The sequence below is a fragment of the Elaeis guineensis genome, chromosome 15 (assembly GCF_000442705.2).
Source record: "Elaeis guineensis isolate ETL-2024a chromosome 15, EG11, whole genome shotgun sequence".
NCBI classification, from domain to species: domain Eukaryota; kingdom Viridiplantae; phylum Streptophyta; class Magnoliopsida; order Arecales; family Arecaceae; genus Elaeis; species Elaeis guineensis.
The window spans coordinates 41,847,371-41,865,744 of NC_026007.2; the positions used below are offsets into that span (position 1 = coordinate 41,847,371).

At 36.2% G+C, this 18,374-nt stretch overlaps 1 long non-coding RNA gene across 2 annotated transcripts; it reads left to right on the forward strand.

Moving 5' to 3' along the window:
* The first annotated feature begins 3,328 nt into the window (after positions 1-3,328).
* Positions 3,329-14,181, forward strand: LOC140854064 (uncharacterized). Of its 2 annotated transcripts, none has more exons than XR_012137201.1 (3): positions 3,329-3,424; positions 3,918-4,109; positions 13,868-14,181. It is a non-coding gene; the product is annotated as an uncharacterized lncRNA (long non-coding RNA). The 2 variants fall into 2 exon arrangements; XR_012137202.1 differs by lacking the exon at positions 13,868-14,181 and adding an exon at positions 10,248-12,392.
* Positions 14,182-18,374: the final 4,193 nt, after the last annotated feature.

Consider the following 18,374-nt stretch of genomic DNA (forward strand, 5'->3'; position numbering starts at 1 on the left):
ACTTTTATTATTTATCAATTCATATACATTTATAATTAGTACAGTTGTCAAATGATTGACTTTAGGACATAATTCTCAATACCTGATCGAGTACATGAATAGTCTTAAGTCTTATATTTTAATGAGATTAAAATATGAATTAAATCTAATTTATTCTTTATTTTTTTGATGTTATAAGTGTTATAATAAGATCAAAAATAAAAAATAAAATTTTAATTTTTTCATAAAATTGATCTGTTGCATGCCTAGACTAGTTGTAGAATTGTTCTATTAACTCGTCTAGAATATATTTAATTTTGAATAGTTCAATTTAAATCTTATTTTTTAAATATTACATGTGATGTATCAGATCTGAAAGCATATTAATTAGATCGATTTTTGATACATGAGATGTATGCAAAGTATGTATTAGTTAGATCTTAAATTGTATATGTGATATGTTAATTTAGATCAACTAGTTTTGTAGTTAAATTTATATTTTTGATTAAGGTGTTTCTCATGGCCGTCTGGTTATAAGAATGAAGTAGGATTTTAAGATCCTCTCTTCCCATTCAATGGGGTGTTCATATGACGTGTAGGGGTGCCGCACGTTCATCCTTAATCAGAAATCAAAACTTACTTTTCTGCAAAATCCTAGATCCTGAAACTGGAGAAGTAGAATTTCTTTTACATGCTTTGTTTATGAACCCAAACTTAATTAATAAATTAAGCTTATAAAATTAAGTTAGGTCTAAAATTAAGAATTTCAGATCTAAGACATTTTCATAAAATTGGGTTCGGGCTTGGGTAGCTCAATTAGGTCTAGCGATTGATCAATCCGAATCAAGAGTTGGTTAAGTGGGATCATGAAAGCTAATAATTGACCAGCCTAATAGGATTAAGTCTGGGTCAAGGTCGAATCACATTTAGATGTGACCCGATCAAGTTAAGACCTAATTTGGCTCAAAGGTTAGAGTCTGTATTGTAGGCTAACCCAATTAGTTCTAGTTCGATAATTTGGTATCTAAGGTAAGTTTGGCAGATTCGACCGACTGATTTTCAATTGAGAGCTACTTGACTCAAATGTGATTCTTGTCGAGTTAATAGCATATCCCTACCACCGGTCTCGCTTACCTGACCATATGTGTCGACCCAATTCTGATTTGAGATGGCTAACAATTCGAGCTGACCCATGCTACTAGGTTAGTCATAATTGTTATGACTATGTCAAGTCTAGTTTAATGAGACCTAAATCAAATCTTTTTAAGAAAATATTAAGTCCAAGATCTTCCACCATTGTGGATGTGTGGGTCCTTCCCGGAGTTGATTGTTCTCGGCTGGTTACAGTGGCTCAGTTGCATCGGAAAGATGCAACCATGTCCATTAGGCATTGGATGCTATGGATTAGAGGATGGGTTGAGCTCAATATTTTGGATACGGTGAGGGTGTTGGAAAATGTATCCCAAAAGCCAATCATCAAGCTGTTGATGGTTGAGCAACTAAGTATTGTAATTGATTTGTTAATAAATAAAATATATTTTTGATATTTTCATCATAAGTCTTCATCTTCTAATGAACTCCGTTGTTATGATGAAGTCCTTAGGGCTATTTAAGTTCGATAAAGAGAGGATTTATCGATTAGTCCTTAAAACTGTTCACGATCAAATGATAAGCTGTTAATAAGGATGATAGCATCTATCAAGCATAAGTCGCTGTAGGCCATATGGGTTGGTTGTCCTCTTAACCAAGGAGTGTGGAGACATTGGTATTGCATACAGATAAGATGTAAAGGTATATCGTCATTGAATGTGACCAACTTCAAAGCATTCCACTGTCGAGAATGTCTCTGATGGCTACAGTCAAATACTTGTGAAGTCAGTGTGTGAGTCAAGATGAGATTGACCACTCCTAATTAACTTCAAGAAGAGAATATTTCACTGTATTTTAATTTAGCAAAACCTAGGCCTGGATAATTCTCGTGAGGAGTCACGAGATTTGCAAAATTATGAGACACAATAAAGATGACTTATATGAGTGATTGACAGCATACTCGAAGTCATTTTGAGTATTATTGGTCAAAAAGATGAATTATATGGTAACCATGGGTCAGGGTTCTTAGAATGTTGCTTTGCATACATTCGAGCTATCTGACGTCGAAAACTATTGCTAGATGGTTATTTCGATTGGTACAGAAATTAGTTTCTGTACTAACAACTTAGGTTCGAACCTATAGAATCACACACATAAGAGGTTGTAACTTAATCAGATGGTTAATCATGATTTAGAATCATTCTAAGCTTAAACGATCAATGTGATTGATGTTTGACCTAATGCAAGTGTTGCAGGAGGATCGATTAGCAATTGGATTGCTAATTGGTTCAATCTGATTGAGCAATTTGGCTGAGGTCTAGTCTAATTAAATTTAATTTAATTAGAATTAATTTAGATTTAATTAGATTATGTCTAATTGATTTATTGGATAAGCCAATTGCAAGGGAGAACAAGTCCCTGTTCGACTAGGACTTGTATGCACCTAATTCCTAATTAAGTTAGGATTTAAATCAGAATTAAATATGATTTAATCTAATTTAATTAAACTTTTAGTTAGATTAAAATCACCATTAATTAGGTTGTAATTAATTTGGATTGGATTCAAAGTGTTTGACCTAATCTACATAAGAATCCTAGTTAGACTAGGATTCCATATCATCTCCTGTGCCACCTAAGAAATCTCAAACCCACGCTCATTAATTAATTTTCAGATATTTTTCTATGATATTCACATCCAAAGAATGTTATCTCACACCACTTATTCTAGAGATTTGAATCAGATTTAATTTGATTCAATGTGGAAAGTGATTTGGTTAATTATAGAAAGTGGTTTAGGCTTATTCTTTTTTTGAAAGAGTCCCTCTTCACAAGGACTCTTCCCTCCCCTCTTGCACCAACTTTCCCCAAGCCCATCCTATCATTTGTCACCCCTTTTAAGCATCTTATCCTGATTTCCATGAAATTTATAAGGGAGGGGGCATCCAAGAGTTGACGCCCCATGGACTCCTTGTTGATTAGGTCTTTTGACCTAATCTGCCATATAAAAAGTTGCCGCCCCATATGCTATCAAATAAGAGTCAAAAATTTATGGTTTTTAGATGGAAATAGCAGAGAAGAAAGAGGATGGCATGGGTGGTTTGAGGCACCATTATCCTTGGAGGAGAGTCTTCAATCAAGAGATCAAAGTTGATATCTTGTAGAGAGAAAGGTAAGAGAAAAGATTATCTTCTCTCATTATTTTTCTTTCATATTATTCTCTCTTTATTTTTTGTGTTTTTTTTGTGACAAAATTTGAGAGAGAAAGAGGATGGAATGGGTGGTTTGAGGCATCAAATTCCTTGGAGAAGAGTCTTCTATCAAGAGATCAAAAGTTGATGTCTTGTAGAAACAAAAGGTAAGAGAGAAGATTTTTTCTCTTATTGTTCTTCTTTTCAGTTTATTTTCTCTTTATTTTATATTTTTATATGATAAAAATCTGAGAGAGAGAGAGGGATGGTGTGGTAGATCCATGCTCCAATGAGTTGGAGCATGGTGATCTAATTTTGGACATGATCTGATCATGTTCTAATGAGAGAAGTAGAAGAAAAGAAAGTCTTCTCTTAAGGTTTCTTTTAGAACACTTCTTTTCCATAAATCATGAGATTTTTCTATGAAAAAAATTAGATATCATAAGATCTAGAAGTTAGAAAAATATCTAGAGAAGAAGGTCTTCTCATGTCCTAGCATAGAGATGTTCTCAGGACATCAATCGTTGATGTACTGAAAGAGAAGATCTATCTTCTCTTAGGACCCTTTTCTTTTACATATTATTTCTGATTTTAGGAAGGTCAAAAGGTTTGACTTCTCCTTGTTTCTTCTCATATTCTTCATTTCTTGGAATATCCAAGAGATCCGAAGAATATTTTTTAGATTAACCATCCAGAGGGATCTACAAGAAGCTAGCACTTCGAGCAGATCTTCGTTCGACGAACCTCCGATTTTGTTGCAGCCTCATGTGGATCATCTGTAGAGGTCGGACGCGTGTACGGCTCCAAAGGCAACAAAGAAAATCAACTGCGGAGTTCTCGACCCGCATGAAGGTAAGAGATCTGATCTCTTCTTTTATGTAGATGTGATCTAGGTTTCAGATCTAAAACTGTTTTAGATCTAAGGTATTGATTTGATCAATACCAAAGCTTTTATTTTTTGATTTATAAATGTAATATGACATGTTATAGGTCTTAATTGTAGGGTTTAGTAATCTGATTACATGTATTTATATATTAAATTATTTAATTTATATATTTCACTACGTTATATTTCAAAATTATTTTGAAATTTATGCATGAAACCTTGCACCTTTTCCAACAATAAAAACATAAACCATTAGGATATAGTTCACATGCTGAAATTGAACATATGCTGAAATTTAACATGTGATCAAATTACATACCTGTTTCACAATTACTTTCTTCAAATCTGTATCTGAAAGAAAAAATTTTTTCTTAGCTGCATAAGTGTCTGACTTCTATGGGTATCCAATCAGGATCAGTCTGGAATAGTCCTCTTAAGATTGAATTTTCTTTTCTAAAAAAATTTACCCTACTAAATCTGAATGAATCTTGGATCGCGATCAACACTTGATCTCTTTCTTTGATCTTCTTCTTCTCTTTTTCTCTTGCCTTTCAATTGTTGCTTGTGCTACTACCAAGGACCAGGAACCAGCACCAAGGTGGATGCCCAAAGCTTTGGATGTGGAGAAGAATAGGGATGCCCAACAAGAAGGATGTGTGGATGCCAAAGGGAGAAGAGAGAGGGAGGAGCATGGGGGTTCTCTTTGGTGGGCATGGGCTACTGGTTTGGATTGTCTTGGGACCTTAGGGGAGGTCACTTTAAATAGGTATAAGGATTGAATCCTATTCAATCACATAATACAAGTCTTACTTATTTTAGGTTTCCTAATAACTTAAGTTATACAACTTCCTTTTGGAAACCCATTAGGTGCCAACTCTTGGAGCCCTTGCACCCACTAAATCATACTCTCTTTTGCACCCAAGGGACACCCCAATAGAGATCCATATGCCCTCTAATCATTGGACATGCCCAACTTGATCAAATCAAGTGGCGTCCCAAAAATAAACTATCAAGGAAATTAATTGACTTGCACCCTTAATTTATTTGATCCAAAATCTTAGGCACCCAACAATTGGAGCCCAATGAATCTATTTCATTTAGATTATTAGTAGGTAATTAAGTTTGAATTATCTTATCAAATAAGAGATCCAAATATAAAGAAAAAATTAGGTCCAATCATGTGCTAGCAAGATTATCTTGATCCCAATCAGATTTTTTTAAATCCAATTGAAACTTCATAAGCTCAATTGCTTATTCTAGGCCTCATCCCTTTGTTATGTGATCCCATAAATTTAATTCTATCTGGTAGTGAGATATACAATAATCTCTATCAAAGTATCATTGAAACTCTTTTCAATGGTTTGGAACAATTTCACTCAACTCATCAAAGATTGTTGATCCAAAATAATCCTAGTGAGCTCTCACAATCCACCAATGACACCAACAGATATAGTGGCAACCTAATAGAATTGAAAAGAACCTCTAGGTATAGTTAACATGTGATTCAGTCCCTCTATCGTGAGTCTGACTAGATGGCAAGTTATGGATAAATCGTCAAACCTCAATATCAGTCATATGATAGATTCGATCGGCTCAAGTCTAAATGTGATCTCTATGGAAACTCTTTTTCATCAATTATACTACTGTAGCCACAGACTCTCAGACTTAGCCTCTCAAAATTCTATAGGACTATTCCTATCTTTCAAGATTGATAGATCCCATCTTGATGCGCACCCTACTCCTATAGTGGATCAACTGTTGTCAACATCCACTACAATGGTTCATTGAGATCAATATTTATATGCCAATCAAACTCTAGCAACCTCACTGCGAGCAGTAGTGCTATCTCAAATCAAAAGACCATTCACACAACAACAGCATCGAGACAATCACTGACGATCGAATAGAAATCGAAGTGATCTCTCGTATAGTCATGCTCAGTACTAGTTGTTCTCTAAGAACTACCCACACTTATCGTCCAGTGTCTCTACACTGTAGACTAAAGACTCATATATCTCGAAGGAAGTGATTTATGCGTCAGTCTATTCGAATCTATCACTATCCTCATGATGATCCTATAATCGAAAGTATTTAGAATTAAATACATGTCTCAAATTCTCAACACTTTGAGAATATGTATCAAAATGTTAATTCTATGGATGATTCAAGGACACATCACACTTGAATAAAAAATAAACTTATCTTTTTATTGATCATATCAATGTATTAAGCATAAAATTGTATCCTAGATTTATTATAATGTATCAGCATATTGGCTTCTAGGATATACATCTAACAATCTATGATGGACTTTATCGATTTATCATTATTTTTTAGGGATATACTTTATTTTTAAAATTTATATATTGAATAGGGATCCCTCTAAATCCATTCTTACCACACCATATGGGATATGACATGATAAGAAATCGAGTCTTGGTTATCTCAAGATATGAGGATGTCCAACCTATGTCAAGTACAGTAGGCAAATATGTTAGAGGCTGGGTCTATAGAGCTCATTTCATAGGATATCCTATAAAAGTTTGAGATACTATTTTCCTTTCTAAAGAATTACAATATGATTGTGACCGATCAAGCTACCTTCTTAGAAAATGGCTTATCCAAGGTGAAGCAGTGGGAGAACAGTTGAGCTCAAAAAGAGAGTCTCTGAAGAGCAATGTGTCATAGGACCTAAAGAACCTGTTCATAATGAGTTAGTACATGTAGTACCTCTTCCACCTCATAGATTTTATAGGATCTTCCATTCTCTCCAATGATACCTAGGTATGCTTATAGAGGAAATAGAGAAAGTGTTTATCTTGGGAGATTGGGAATATAGAGATGATCCTAACATCTGTAATGAGGCAATGTTAGATATTGACTCTGAGAAAAGAATTTGAAATAGCTTTTCTGATTGGATAACTTTGGAAGATATCTTATGGAGTAGCCTATGGATTTCACTTCTTATGATAGAGATCATAAAATCTGCAAGAATCTCAGAGTTGGAAAATTCATTTCGATGATGTGATCAAATTATTTAATTAGAAATAAGGAGTTATGTGTTCACAAAAAGATCAGTGGGAGTGCTGTCAAGTTTTTGTAATGTACGTGGGTGATATCCTCTTGATTGGGAGTGCCCCATACTAACATCGGTTAAAATATGGTTGTATATAAAATTTTTCATAAAAGATCTATGGAAGCATCCTATATTCTAAGAATATAAAGGTCTATAGAGATAGATCTAAGTGGATGCTTGGGCTTTCACAGAAAAGTATATTAAGAAGATGCTAAAAGGGTTCAATATAGAAACCTTTGAGAGGGGTCTACTATCCTCTTGGGCATAGAAGTATGCTATGCTATATACTTGATCTGATATAGCTATCACTATGAGTATCACGAGAAGATATCAATTGAATCCAGGCTAGAAATACTGGATTGCTATGAAAACATCCTTAGGTACTTGGAAAGTACTAAGAATTTATTCTTGATCTTTGGAAAATGATCAAAGTTAGGAGTGGGAGGATATATGGATACTGATGATAGAATATCTACATCAAGATATATTCTTGTACAATATTGATTGGTATATTGGAAGGATTCCAAGCAACCGATCAATAGAAACTAAGTATGCTTAGATGTGTAAGATGCATTCTGATTCTAATGTTGGTTGTAGAACTGGATGTTATACCATCAGATAATATAACATTATACTGCAAAGACAAAGTCCCCATAGCTCTCACTAAGGAGCCAAGGTCCCACTAGAAATCCATGCACATGAGCAGTAGTACATGCGACTATCACAAGTAGAAATACATGGAGGTGCAAAGAGTATACTTTACATAAGATATGGTAAACCCACTAGTTAAGTCACTTAGCCAATCAAAGATTGAAGTTTGTCTTGAGAAGATGGGGCCTGGTATATGGCAGATTGACTTTAGTGCAAGTGGAAGATTATTAGATGTATGCCTAGAAGTCAATCTTGGCTGACGCATATTATATTTCTAGGATATTATTTTATACTTAATGGATAGTTTTATAATCATTCATATTGTATGTGTCTATGAATCATCTAAGGGATTAACAAGATGATGACACATATTCTCAAAGCGTTAAGAATTGAAGACATGTCATTGATGGTTCATTTCTAAATTGCTCTTGGTCATAGGATGATCATGGGGATGGTGATAGATCCGACAGAGTGGTGCATAGATTGCTTCCTTCAGACAGATGAGTCTCCAGTCTGCGATGTATAGATACTGAAAGAAAAGTATAGGTGGTTGTTAAAGAACAACTAGCACTGAGCGTGACCAATACGAGAAGTCACATGGGTGTCTACTCACTCATTAGCGACTTTCTCGATGCTGCAGTTGTGCGACTGGTCCTTTGACCTACGGTGCCACAACTGCTCACAGTGAGGTTGTTAGAGTTTGACTACACATAAACATGATCTCAATGAGTCATATAATGGATGTTGGCGACAGTTGATCCACTATAGGAGCAAGGTATGTATCTAGATGAATCTATCGATGCTAACAGAGGAGAGTAGTCCTATGAAATTTGAGAAGCTGAGTCCTTAAAGTCTATAGCTATAGCATTGGGATTGATGAAAAAGAGTTCATGTGAATCACAAACGGACTCGAGCTAATTGAATCTATCATATGACCAATATTGAGGTTTGATGATTTATCCATGATCTGCCATCTAGTCAGGACTCATGATAGAGAGACTAAATCACATGATAACTATACCTAGAGGTTCATCAACTTTTATTCTACTGGATTGTCACTATATACTGCTAAATATCACTGATGAATTATGAGACCCACAGAGTGTCATCTTGATGATCGATGATCTTGATGGTTAGAGTTGGAATGGTTCCAACCAATTGAACGAAGTTTTGATAATATTGTGATAGAAATCATAATATATCTTACTACCAAATATAATAGAATCTATGGGGTCACACACAAAGAGGTCTTGACTGATCCGGATGTCAAATAGTGATTTTGAATCACAATAGAATTCTATTATCAATTTGATTGATGATTGGACAACATATAAAAGTTACAGGAGGACTAATTTATAAAAGTTACTATTTATTTTATTTAATCAAATATGAGCTGAATTAAATCATATTGGATCTAATTGGATTTAGTTTAATTTGAATTTTCTTGTCTAAATAGGATTTGGACTTAATTTTTAATTAGGTTTGACTCAAACTGGATTCAAATCAGATTTGAATCAGGTTGGAATTAAAATAGAAAACTAGAGTCCTATTAAATTGGGACTCTCACCTTATCCATGCTTCACACATGGGATGCCCAAGATGTTTTTTACTATAGAATTAAGGGGCGCAAAGAGGGTTGGCACCAATAAGTATGAGGTGCAATAATGGGAGTCCTCTACCAAAGACTCTTAACAAACCCTACCCTAACTAATCCCTAATTGTTAGGGATAATACGGGGTGCCTCTTAGGTGATGTCTCATGGTGAAAAAGAGCTCTGAGGTGTGAAAAAAAAAATGAAGAATCAATGTTAAAACAAAGCATGGGGCAGCAAGAGAGGAGTCCTTCTCTTTTAAGGATTTCAACAAACCCTAACTAACCCTAGTTTTTAGGGATAAAAGGGGCCGCCTCTTATCATATCACACGGTGAATTTGGAGAAACATTGGCGTGAAGAAAGGAGAGAAAAATAAAGGGCGTGCGGCATGGGGAGGCATGAGGTTGTTGGAGCATCCCTTCTTTCTTACAACTAAAGGTTGGTTCTTAAGGTCTCTTTCTCTCTTTCCCTCTTTGTCCAAGAGTTGGGCATGGCTTTTTTTCTCTCTTTTGTCCAAGAGTTGGATATGTCTTCTTCTTCATAGTTGCCCAAGAGTTGGATATAGATTTTTCTCTCCCTTTATCCAAGAGTTGGACATTCATTCTCTAGATCTCTAGTGTAGAGATCTTGTCTCTGCATTTTAAGAAGAAAGAGAAGAGAACTTCTTCTCATGATCTCTAGTGTAGAGATCTATATTCTCCTATTATTCTTGTTCTTCTCTAAGAGATTCTTGAGAGAAAACAAGAGCCTTCTTTGACCATCAAGATGTGATCTCTGCAAAGCAGCTAGCACCCTGATGAGATCAAGAAGCTTTTGATCAGATCAAGATCTCATGTGGATATCTGTAGAGGTCGGATGCTTGTGCAACTTCAAGGGACCTTCGGAAGATATCCACGATCATCGGTTCATGGTGTAGATTGACCTGCACAAAGGTATGAAGATAAGATCTTCTTTATTTTCTTTTATTTGATTTTTATATTTGAATCCTATCTCACATATGTAGATCCAGTTATATGATTTTAAGATTTGATATCATGCATGCTTAGATTAAAATAGTTTTAATTTAAATTTTTAAATTTTTGCTGTGCATATGTTTTGAATTTTGCATGCATGAAATCATGAAATCCCAACAATGATTTCAAGGGGAGGTTTGGATCTTCAATGCCAAAGTGGTATCTTGAAGTGCTGCCAACTTTTTCTATGGTCCACTCGTATAGGAGAGAGCCTACTGGTCTCACCATGCTTTCGCTCTTCAGTGGCATCAACATCATGTTGCTCAAAAGCCTCCTCTATGCATTCATATTTCTTTGCTCGAGGCAATATTTTAGTGGAGACTCGAGTGTAGATCTTCTCTAATGAAAATAGGAGATTACTTCTAAAGTTTTCTCTTCAGAGTGGTCATGGCAATCGATTGATCCAAGTTTCAGGCTTTGAGTGTGGCTATATTGAAGCGGTTCATATTGGATCTGATGAACTCTCCCTCCATTTGCTTGATGTTGATGGTGGAGTTTAATCCCCATTGCTATTTTGGATAGCTTATGAAGTGAACAATGAATGACCTTCCTAGCTGGCCAAAGGAATGGATGGTGCCTGATTTCAAACTTGAGTACCAGTGCTGAGTAGTGCCTTTTAGAGTAGAAAAGAAGGCTCGCACAGAATCGCATCGAATGCTCCATGGAGCAGCATCACTACCTTGAAGGACTCTAGATGATCGATGGGATCGATCATCTCGTCATAATTCTCCAACTGCAATAGCTTGAAAGGACTAGATAATGACTCTTATATAATCCTGGCACTAAACAGTGGATCGGTGTTGAATCCATTACTCTGCACCAAGGTCTGGTTATGGAGTGGAGTGCTTCTATTGCTGGTTCATTTCTCATAGCTTTCGATCAATGTCTACTTCTCTGGTGGTGTAGGCCTTGGAACCTTGCGAAGAGGATCGATCTGGAGTGGAATCATGTCTAGAGCGGGGACTTGGGGATCACTGCTTCCTCTGCTTTAGACTTCTGAGCTGACTGTGGTAGGTCTATCTCTCCTGCTCAAGACTCTGCGGGGAGACCTGTGGCTGCTCTTGTGGTGGTGCATCACACAATGCGTGGTTGGGTTGCTGTATCACCTACACTACCTCCATCAAATTTTTTCATCTATTGGACCAGTAGATTGAATTGATCGACGCTCACTGCTACTTCCAGATAGGCCAGTGAAGGTGGGATATATGTTGGGGGAAAAATGGTTCTCACCTAAGTTTTTGTGGGTCGATCGTCATCGAGCTCTTAGAAGCACCATCTAGCATCCAGTGCAGTTGAGTCCAAAATGCAACACTGAACTGATTCCCAATCTCTGATCGACATCAAAGGCTTGCTCCTAAGTTTGGCATGATCCGACTTTCAGTTTAAGCTTGGCGACAGTCCATTTTCAAGTAGCAATGACTTCTATCACTGTCTGACCTCAAACATGGAGCTCAGACAACTTTCGTGAGTAGGAAAGACTTGTCATGTGTCCTTCGAGCTATGGTATCCAAGACTCATCCAGTTCCTAAGCTCGAGCTATCTGATTTCGGGCCTGAAGCATAAATCCAACCAGCTAATAGCTTCTAAGCTCAGTCTGGCCGACCTCAGATTCTGAAACATAAATCCAACCTAGATAATTAGCCCCATGGCTCGACAGCTCCTGACCTTCGTGCATTGGCATTCTTAACAGTAAAGGTGGGTAGCTGCGGTACAATGATTCAGGTGGTTATCAAATTATAGCAAGCCATGATCCAAGAAATCTTCAAATTATAGCTGGCCACGATCAGGTAGTTGTAACCACCCACTCACCACCCAAAATAAAGTTAGAATGGCTTGAATGGCCCACTACCAATTAGTTACAGCTCCATTATCATCCATCTATAAATTGGATCCTCCCGATATGCTTCTAACTCTTAATTGACTCCTGTGTACTTCATTTTTGTTGGCAAAATACTGACTTGAGCATCAGAGAGTCCATGCTAGAGCCACTCCTACTAGTACTTTTCTTGCAGGTCTCACTGACGAGAGATCCACTACACCCACTCCAGCTTTCCCGATGGTGGTCGGAATTCTACACCAACACATAGCTATAGAAATCAAGTTTACGAGCAATTTCTGAGAGATTTGTGGTTTCAAATCTAGCTAAATTAGTATAAGTATTTCAAGTGTTAGTGCTTTTAATTGTTTCATTCATAATGCAAAGGTTTCTGAATATTAATATTCACATTTTTTGTTGCAATCAGTGCTCATGATTGTACAACTTCTATCAAAGGCATGCTCACCATTTCTAACTAGAGGCAAATTGATAGTTCTCATGTTATTTAAAAAAATATTTGTTAGCTGATGGTATAGATAAAAGGTTGGTGGAATGAATGTTTCTTGCTTTATATGATCCAATCAAAAAAGGTTTCACTCAGTGAGACATGGTGAAAGTACTTAGAATTGAGGTTTGGTTCATCAAAAGGCAGGCAGGCTCATGCCTCACTACCTTAGCCATGATATATATCCTACTATCTTAAATTACAGCATTTAAAATATAGCACTAGTGTAAACCAAGACATCGCCATAAAGAGCATTAAGTTGTCCATACCATTTGAGTATATGTTTTTTCAAGAATAGTCTTCAACAAAAATACTTATAATCTTTAAAGTCTTTACATTTTGCCAAAACAATTTACATCACGAGTAGTAAACAATGGATATTCAAGAGGCCAAGATAACAAAAAAAGATTAAATTATGTCTTCTTATTATATCGATGGAATTAAAATTTTCCATGTTGACTTTTCCCTTCTCCCTATTCCTCTTTATTCAACATTTGAAAGAGTGCTTATCAAAAGATTTAATGGGTCCTATTATTCTTAAACTGTTACAGAATAATGGCTACCAAGTTACTCAATCTACCAATATTAATTAAGATGCCATGAAGAAACAGAACAAAACAAAAAGTTACCATTCGATTAGGATATAAGAAACTCCTATGAAAATAACCCAATAAATAGTGTGTAATGGCAATTAAAGGAAACAAAACCCCCTTGAGACAAGTGTTATTACTCAACAAAAAAAATATCTTGGACAAATATAAATTTGAACCCCTAGTGCATACTCTCAAACTAGATTAAGAAATTCAGCATGGCTTCTTCTTTCTCTTCCAATGCCAATAAAATTTTCATAGCCATCATAGTTCTTGCTATGTTCTTCACTTATGGTACATATCTTTTTCTATTTTAATGTATAAAATAGGAAGAATATATGGACATGAATGCTGCTAAACTCCTCATTCTCTTTTATTTAATATTCATGTAGCACACCTTAGTTATACTTGGATTTTCTAAATATTTGTGCATGCAAATGTAAATGTGTATGCTAATTCCAAAATTATTTTCTTGTCACAGCAAAAGCAGATATTTGTCTTGGACTATGCGGAGGGGAGATCCCAAGATGCAATGGGACATGCATTGACTGGGGATATCGAGAAGGACAATGTTTGGCATCGCAGCATGGACTTTGTTGCTGTGATAACAATTATTGATCAATATTCTATACTAAAAATAGCCATGCCACACCTATATATCCACTTCATTTCCTAATTGATGGTGCATTATATATGAATTAATATATTGCAAAATATCAGGTGGATAGAAATAAAACATCTTTATAGATTTCAAAATAATTGATATATCATTATTATATTTAACTTTTATTATTGTTGCCCAAAAAGATTGTAATCCAAGTTTGGGGAGGGGTGTGAATTGGGTGAAGAAAATTTGTGATAGTGCAGTACATGCAATTTTTTAATTTTGTGCAGTAAAAATAATAGATTAAATAATTTAATCCTAACCATATGTATAAGATCTAATCTTAGACTACTACATTAGGATCTTTGATATGAAAAATATGTATTTGAGATGAGCACGATCGTCTAACGATTGACTTTGGGACATATTTTTCAATAAGTCCCACTTGGACTAAAGCCAATCGATATAGTATTGTATATCGATCTTCAATTTGTGGTCATCAAACTCTTTGATTCTGAGAGCTTTAGCAAATGGATCGGCCAGATTCTCCCTCCCGTCGATCTTCTAAAGGTCGACGTCACCTCGATCCACGATCTCTTGGATACGGTGATAATAGCGTAGAATATGTTTGGTGCGCTGATGGGATCTCGACTCCTTCGCTTGAGTAATGGCTCCAGTATTATCGCAGTATAACAAGACAGGGCCATCAATAGAGGGTGCCACTCCAATCGTCGATGAACATCCTCAACTATACAGCTTCCTTCACAGCATCAGATGCTGCGATATACTCCGCTTCACAAATAGAGTCTGCCACATTATTCTGCTTGAAATTTTTTCAGCAGATTGCTCCATTATTTAGAATAAAAATATAATCTGACACACTCTTACTATCAGCATGGTCTGACTAAAAGCTGGAGTTAGTGAATCCACAAGTTTCAAGTCAGTTTCACCATATACAAGCCACTGGTCCTTAGTATTTCTTAAATACATAAGAATGGTCTTTACGACCTTCCAGTGATTTTTTTCTGGATCAGACTGATATCTACTCACTACTCCTAATGAGTATGCCACATCTGGTCTCGTACATGTTATGACGTACATAATAGAACCTACTACTGAAGCATATGGAACTCTACTTATATGCTCTCTCTCTTGAGGAGTTGTCGGACAATCTCTTTTCGAAAGAGAAATTCTTTGGCCTATCGAAAGATAGCCTTTTTTAAAATTCTCCATACTGAATCATTTCAGCATGGTATCTATGTATGTGGATTGAGAAAATCCGAGCAGCCTCTTAGATTTATCCCTATAGATCTTCATCTCTAGGATGTAGGCTGCTTCTCCTAGATCCTTCATAGAGAATTGTGATGACAGCCAAACTTTTATTCCTGTAATACAGGGACATCATTTTCGATTAAGAGAATGTCATCCACATACAACATAAGAAATGTAATTATTGAACCATTTGCCCACTTATATATGCAGGGTTCCTCTCCGTTCCTTATGAAGCCATATGTTCTGATCATCTTATCAAAACATATGTTCCAACTCTGAGATGCTTGCTTCAATCCATAAATGGATCTCTAAAGCTTGCACACTTTAGATTCATCTGAGGATATAAATCCTTCAGGTTGTATCATATACACCTCTTCGTTCTGCTCTCTATTTAGGAAAGCTGTCTTCACATCTATTTGCCAAAGTTCATAGTCTAAGTATGCTATACCGCAAGCATGATCCGAATGGATTTGAGCATTGCCATAGAAAAAAAATATCTCATCATAGTCAATAGTATAACACTGACGATAACCCTTGGCAATCAAATGAACTTTATAGATCTTCACCTTTCTATCTACACCCCTCTTCCTCTTGAAGACCCACTTACATCCTATGGGTTTAACCCCTTCAGGTGGATCAACTGATGTCCATATACCGTTGACCTTCATGGACTCCATTTCGGATCTCATGGCTTCAAGCCATTTATCAAATTGGACCTCTGCATCGTATCCATGTAAGTGATCGGATCCTCATCATTCTCAATGAGTTTGACAAGATCTCCATCTCGAATGAAAAAACCTAAGTATTTATCCGACTGACGCGGTACTCTATCGAATCGCCTTAAGGATGTTTGTTCATTGGGCTCTAGGTTTGATCTCACCAAATCTGATTCAGATTCAATCATTGGTGTCGATTTTTCTACTTGTCGAACTTCGTCAAGCTTGATTTTAGAGGCACCTATTTTTTTACTAAGGAATTTTTTTTTCAAAAAATATGTCCTACTGCTGACAAACATCTTTTGTTTAGCAGGAAGGTAAAAGTAATATCTCCTCATTTCTTTGGGGTACCCTACAAAATTATACTTATGGGCCTAGGACTGAGCTTGTTAGTTTGAAATCGTTTAACATAAGTCGAACACCCCCAAACCCTAAAGTAAGTGAGGTTCGACCTATGTTCTGTCCATATCTCATATGGGGTCTTATTAATTTCTTGCTCGAAACATTATTGAGTACAAGACAAGCTGTTTCAAGTGCATATCCCAAAAGAAAATTGACAGAGTTGCAAACCCCATGGATCGAACCATGTCCAACAAGGTTCGATTCCTCTTTTTTGAGATGCCATTATATTGTGGTGTCCCTGAGAGATCTATTGGGAGAGAATCTCATTCTCTCCTAGATATGTCAGAAATTCACTAAAAAGGTATTCACCTCCTCGATCAGACTGAAGAGTTTTAATACCTTTTTCAGTTTGTCTCTCTACTTCATTACAGAACTGTTTGAACATTTCAAACGATTCGGACTTATGTTTCATCAAGTAGAAGTATCCATACCTAGATAGATCATCTGTGAATGTAATAAAGTAGCTATACCCTCCTCTGAAATATGTGCTCATGGGTCCACATACATCAGTATGTATGAGACCCAGCACATCACTGGCTCATTCATCTTTTCCAATAAAAGGTGACTTGGTCATCTTTCCAAGCAAACAAGACTCACAGGTAGGTAACGATTCATAATCATCTTTATTAGAAATTTCTTCTTAAGCAAACCTGTTCATCTTGTTCTTGTTGATATGACCAGGCATTGCCTGTTCATATTGTTCTTGTTGATATGACCAAACCTACAATGCCAAAGGTAGGCATCCGTGACATCATCTATTCTAGGATATTTATTTGAAATGTATATTATATTAGGCCTAGATACAATATAGATACTATTGTTCAACTATCCATGTAAAATTATAATACCATTCAAAATGATATCATAAAAATTTTTGTTTATTGATATTTCATAATTGGAATTGACCAAAAGGCCTACAAAAATAAATTTAAAAAAAAACTAGGACAGTAATGACACTCATTAAAAATAATATATTGAGACTCAAATACAAGCTTGATGATTTGTAAAGCTAGAACTAGAACTGATCTTCTATCTCCAACATTCAAGAATCTCTCACCTTCTCTAAATCTCCTAGTGACCTGAAGACCATGCATCGAATTGCAAATATGAGTAGGGCTTCCAGTATCGAATACCAGGTCATTGTATCTATAAGAGAGAAGTTACAAGGTGTTATCACATAAGTACGTTATCCAGCAACTGATTGCTTCTTTTTTGGCCTGTTCGGATCAAGGGAAGCAATATACTGCGGATAGTTCCTCTTCCAGTGACCCTGCTTCTTGGAAAGAAGCACTCTGTCTGACTTTGATAAGCTTTGAACTTGGGTTTTTGGGACTGACTCTCAGCACCAGGCACCTTCTTATTCTTCTTCTTTTTCTTTTCTTAAAGGGATGATGACTATCTGAAGAAGATCCTCTCACTAGATTCACTGTCTCCTTGTGGAGCTGGTGATCTTTCTCAAAAGTCTGTAGTAATCCCAACAGATCATGGTAGTTGACACAGGCTTTGTCATTCTGAAATGACTGAGAAACGACAGGTAGGATTTGGGTAGAGAGTTCAGGATCGCATCCTTCTCCAGCTGTTCATGTAAAGGAAAGCCAAGTTTGTTCAATTTTCAATCTACTTGATCATGTACAATACATGATTGATAACAAATGCACCCTCCCTCATCCGAGCATTAAAAAATGATGCAACTAGTCTTGTGCCACTCAACATCATCAGGAGTACCAAAAGAATCCCTCAACACTTGAAGCATTTCCTCTGGTTGAGCTTCTTCAAACTTTCGACTGAACTCATCGTTCATGGAGGTTTGCATGATACAACAAACTATGGTACGGTCATTGAGCACTTCAAATAAATATCTAGAACTACTCTTCAGATGTTAGGAGTAGGCTCCTCAAGTGCCAGATCTATTATCATATAAAAAATCTGCTCGTGCTCCAAGACAATCCTTAATTTTTGATATCAATTATCGAAATTTAGTTCGGTAAGCTTCT